The sequence below is a fragment of the Fukomys damarensis genome, unplaced genomic scaffold (genome assembly GCF_012274545.1).
Source record: "Fukomys damarensis isolate Sample0158 unplaced genomic scaffold, DMR_v1.0_HiC HiC_scaffold_38, whole genome shotgun sequence".
NCBI classification, from domain to species: domain Eukaryota; kingdom Metazoa; phylum Chordata; class Mammalia; order Rodentia; family Bathyergidae; genus Fukomys; species Fukomys damarensis.
This window is the reverse complement of record NW_022900950.1, coordinates 29,957,205-29,962,811: the sequence shown is the minus strand read 5'-3', so window position 1 is coordinate 29,962,811 and position 5,607 is coordinate 29,957,205. Positions and strand designations below refer to the sequence as shown.

Below are 5,607 nucleotides of genomic sequence, written 5' to 3'. Positions count from 1 at the left end.
ATAATAGCTTTTGACACACAAATTGTATGGATTTGTAGGATTTCTTTTAAATTATTTTATTGAGATAATCTTGTATATCATTATGTGATACAGTGTAGTATTTTATTACATTTACATATTGTGAAATGATCAACTCAGGATGCTTAGGTTATCTATCATTTCGAACATTTATCATTTCTTAGTGATGAGAACATTCAGAATCCTGTCTTGTAGCCATGCTGAAGTACTCTTCAGTATTGTTGACTATAATAATCAGTGTAATAGAATGCGAGAACTTATTCTTCCCATCTGGCTGTGACTTTGACTTTGTATCTGTTGACCAGTCTGTCCCTCCCCACACACACTCCAAGCAAGGGTATGTGCTAAACTGACTATAGATCAAAATAAAGAACAAAATAGTTTGTTCTAGAAGGTTAATAGTAAATGAGATAGAAAAATATTAGGAAAGCTATAAGTAAGAGTTGTACTTTTGACATGAAAGGTTTTTGTATGTTCCTCTTGTCTTTACCTAAGAATGTAGAGAATGTTTATGGAAATGATTTTGCTTGTTGGTTGTTGGTTTCAAGTTTGTTATAAAAGGTTTACATTTATAGTCAAGAAGAGTATTCATTCCTTTAACCCTAATTCTACCAGAGATCTCTGTTAATTTTGATCTGCAAAAATTTGACTAGTCATAACAAAGAGATTTTATAATTCAATTGGCCAACACCATCTGAGTGCACTCGTTAAAACTGTCTTATATGTTTGTCTGTCTTAAGTGTTGTATGTTTGTCTGTCTTAAATGTTCAAAGATGTTTGTATGTTTTTGATCAGAATGACGTCAATTGCAAGTGGATTGTTGATTTCTACAACCTGGTTTTATAGGATCAAATAAAAAACTTAAAAGATAATTAAATATAACCTTTAAGTTTGGATACGCTCCTGTTGGTAAATAAAGAAGCAGCTGCTCAGAAAATTTATTCTGATCCTTGTTCACTAATGGGAGCCACCAAAATAATTTTCATAGCCTTATAAAAAGATATATCTTGTTGAATATGTTGTTGGGAATGTTTTGCTGGTTATCAAAGGTCTGAATTGTAGAAATGTTATTGTAGCATGTTTCTGATGGTTATCTTCAAAATGTAGTATTTTGTTTTTAAAAAAAAAGGGGGGGGATCCTGTTAATACAAAGCTACATTACAGGATATAAGAATTCGTATTATTGCTACTTTTCTGGTATACAAAATGTATTTATATTGTTTGACCATGCAGGTTTTCCAGCATATTGTTTATGATAATAACCTTTTGGTCCTGGTATTCTCCTCTCTTCTGCTCCACCTACTTATCGTTACAGGTACATTTATAGACCTACCACTATCCCTGAACAGCTTGAAGCTGGATTTCCACTGAGGAGACTGGATTGGGACCCCAACACTGGAGCAGCAGAGAGAACTCCAGGATGTGTCTTGGTGCACAAGCGGAGACTTTATTGTCCAGAACAAGGATTTAATGGGACTGGTGATTTAATAGGACATCTCAAGGGTTTTTGGACTGGTCACTCGAATATTCCATGGACTTAGGCTTATCTGTGGGACTTTGGTGAGCAGATTCACGTTTTCCTCAGTCCAACATTTCGGTACTGCCGCTGAACAGTATTTTTCTGTGGTGTTTGCTCCTGTATTGGTGATCATTGTAGTTTTGATGGTTCTTTGTATTTGTGGTTGTTGTATGAGTCGCAGGATGACAGGAATGTGTCAATCTTTTGTGTTTCGCGACAGACGACTAGCTATGGCTGTACAGGCTTCTTTAGGTGATGATGCAACACGCGTAGCAATCTATTTGGCTCAGGCTCGACGTGCCTAGATCCCCTGCCTCGGGATACTCAGTGACGGGTAAGGACGGAAGTTTCTGTCTACCAACCTAAGACAGGTCGTATTGGGACATAAGCCCTACGACTGATGATGGGTAAGGAGATGGAAGATTTCTGCCGCCTAAGACAGAGGTTCCTTGGCTTATGCATGATGAACGGCCTATTGCTAGCATTCTTGATGCTATCAAAGACAACTGGGGGAATTGTGGTGATCCTTGACATAAGCACAGCCATGATTGAACTTTGAGTCACCTCGCTGGCACGGAAGTACCGTCGCCCATAGCAATGGGCTAGTTCAACTGGTGGTCTGACCTGTTGCCTAGCAAATGTAACCCATAATACTTGTTTTGTAGAGCATTGTGACCTTTGCAGTCAGCTACACCCTATTGACACTTTTGGTTTTGGTTTTATCCTATATATACTCCACCCTGAAAAATAAACGGGGCCTTGCTACGGAGAGAGCATGAGCCTGGGACTACGTCTGTGAGACTGTTTGCTCTCCTGTTGTTCTTCCCTCGGGTTTGGGACCTGCTGGCAGGATTCTGACGTTGCGGCTCGCGACAGAGAAGGGTTCCTTTCTCCCCACAACATAATTGACAATGTAAAATAGAAAGAAAAGGGCTAAAAGTGTAGGGAAAGTGGAAAGGGTAGAGGAAAGGTAATAAGGGAAAAGGAAAAAATATGAGAAAATGAAAAAATAGAAATAAAGTGTTTGTAAATGGGGAGGGGAGGAGGGGGTGAAGGGAGGGCAGGGGTAAAGGGAAAAAATGAGAACCACGACCTATCATGTAAAGGTACAAGATCCCAATAATGAATGTAACTGTACTGTACACCTAAAATGTACCAATAAACTAAAAAAAATAAATAAAGTAAATTACTTTTACCTAATATTCTATTATTCAGTGACTATACTAATTCTGGATGAAGGTAAGAATTCTGTAAGGGAACTGAGTGTCCTAATTATGTACTCTCTTGGGTCAAGAAAGGAAGACCACATTAAACTAAGAAAGAGAGAGCTCTGCTTTTCTCCCTGAAGAAAGGTCTGATTTTCTCCCTGAATCTAGGTAAGAGTTAGGAATTTAGACACCAGGTGGACCAATATGGAGGTTTAGAAGTATAGTATGCCCTGTAATATAGTTTCTGGATGGGAAGTTAAGGGAGAGATAGCCACTAACGTCCCCAACAGAAAAGCCAGCACATTATGAGCAATAACATCTAATGCTATCCTCTTGTAAGTTTCTTTTCCACTTGTCATTTCCCAGCTGTGATCCCCAGGCTTTCAATTTAGTCTTAGCAGTGGAGTCTGTGTCTATGCGTGGAGGAGAGAGAAAATCAGCACTCAGAAGCTCCGTGATGTGATGCAAGATAAGAAGTAGCCACAGAGCCAAAGCAATGACCTAGTAAGGGCTCGTGACACGTATTATTATTATTATAGAAATTTGAATAAAATCTGCATATAGAATGGAATTCCTGTAGATTGAAGGATGGAAATTGAGACTTGTTATTTGAGTTGAACATATTAGGGAAACAGAGTTTTCCCTCATTTCAACTTGATTTTCAACCCCAGGTGATGGTGATGTTTCTCTCTCTCCTCTGTCTTACGATTTCTCACCATATTGTAGAGCCTGTGATCATCATCAGTTCCAAATAATGCCCCAATAACGCTCATAGCTACTTTGTATAAAATGTGGTTTTATTTACATTCTAAATTCAGTATTAATGTACACACTGAAAATTAGCGTCATATTTTAACTTCTTCCTGTACCACCTAAGAGGATATTCTGCTGCTATCTCAAACAAAATTTCTGAAACTGAACATAATATCCTGTCCTCTAAACTTCCCAAATTCTGTGATTAGTGATGCTCTCAGTCGTTCAATTGTTTCATTAACAGAACTCCTTCTTCAGGCCTTTCCACTTCTTGCCTCATTCACCTCTGTGCTATCCTTCAGGCTGAGATGATTCCATATGCTGTCTCTGACCTTTGCAGCCCTTCACATCCTTCAAGGTGCAGCTCATATTCCTAACTTAGCTGTGCAACTTTTCCTGACTCCTACAAATGAGTAAGACTTTTGTTGACTATGAACCTCCACCCCCGCCCTGGCACCATTGCATTTTATGTGAACTTACGTAGAAGCATCACAGCTACCTTGTAATTTAATTACTTATTTTATGCACTTCTTAAAAATCTGCCCTTTAATAAATGAAATGACTGAGTTTCTGCCTTAATCATCTCTGTATCCTTTACAGTTCCAAGCACATAGTTTATATAATTATATTTAATTAGAATGTGTTCCACTGGATTGATTTCTTTAAAGGTTAAAATGGACCTAAGAATACAAGTGGTATACAGTTATTGAAAACATTTTTCACCTCGCCTCTGAATATGTGTTTTTTGCAACAGAACTTAGTGCTTCATTATCTATTAAAGCCCAAATAGATCTTGCACTTGATCACTTCTACTCTCTATAATTTTGACTCCCATTTTCCCATTCAGTATCAAAGCATGCTTTCAGTGGAGAGCATCTGACCTCCTACTCTGCAGTTGGCATGTTCATCTTTATCATCAAAAGACACATATGAAGCATCTACATGTGAGAACCTTGTTAAAAAATAAGAAAGTACAAATTAGATTAACTCCAGCCTTTTGGTTCATTTAAAGGAGAGGTTTAATTTGGCACATGTAGCCTCTTAATTTCTCAAGGAAAATATTGATGCTGAGTATCTAGAGCATAATTTACATCTTCAAAACAACCAAAAATGCAAACAAAACACACAGCACTTTCAAAAATCACTTACTTTTCTTCCAATCATCATGTGCATATCATTGGCTCTTTGTAGACTAATTTCTGGAAATACAACCACTAGCAGTTGCTGAGTTTTATATCAGACAAGGTCTGCCATTAGAAATTGACTTTCTCAATTTCATCTCTGAAAATTATAGGAAGACTGTGGTCCAGCTGGGTCAAGCCTATTCTGGGCCAACCAAGTGTGGTCCAGAGGGAAAGGGAGATGTAAGAATATGGGAGCTCCTTCGTCAGAAGAGATGAAGAATGTAGGGTAGAGAGTTTGTAGGAAAAGTAAGATGCTCTAAGTATTATAAAAGAAATAAAATAGGGCAATGTGAAAGAAAGTGGGGCCAGGAGGCAGTTACTTCATGTTGATAGATGACCAAGGTCTCTGTGAGGAGTGATGCTTAACCTGAGCCCTGAATGTGGAGGAGGAAGACCTGGTAAAATGAGAGAGCAGAGTGGTCCAATCATATCAGACTCATAGCAAGTGCAGAGGCTTTCAGCTAGAATGGAGAAACAGACAAGAGTGTTTGAGCAAGGGAGGAGTCGTATGAAGTGAGGACAGGGAGGCAGACAGGGTCCAGATCATAAAAGATCTTTTATACTATTGTAAGAGGTTTAGATTTTATTTTTAGGACAATAGGAAACCATTGGAAAGCTGTGGAGAGAAGAGTGACCAGACATGATTTATACTTTAAAGGGGGTGACTTGGATAATGGAGGGTCAGGTAATGAGTACCAAAATGTAATTACATAGAAGGAATGAGTTCTGTTCTCCAGTACATTAGGGTGGCTACAGTTTACAATAATTTATTATATATTTTATAAAAAACTAGAAGACAGGAATTTAGAATTTCTCAACCCTGGTGATCCATGCCTGTAATTCCAGCACTCTGGGAGGCTGATACAGGACGATAGCAAGTTCCAGCCTTATCTGGCCAACTTAGCGAGACCCTGTCTCAGGGAAA

General features: G+C 38.4%; 1 long non-coding RNA gene across 1 annotated transcript in view; it reads left to right on the top strand.

The window, feature by feature from the left end:
* LOC104862100 overlaps positions 1 to 5,607 on the top strand; it is a 17,576-nt gene that overhangs the window by 3,305 nt on the left and 8,664 nt on the right. The window contains exon 2 of the long non-coding RNA XR_004515669.1: positions 3,112 to 3,249. This is a non-coding gene — a long non-coding RNA (uncharacterized LOC104862100). The remainder of the gene's footprint in view (positions 1 to 3,111; positions 3,250 to 5,607) is intronic.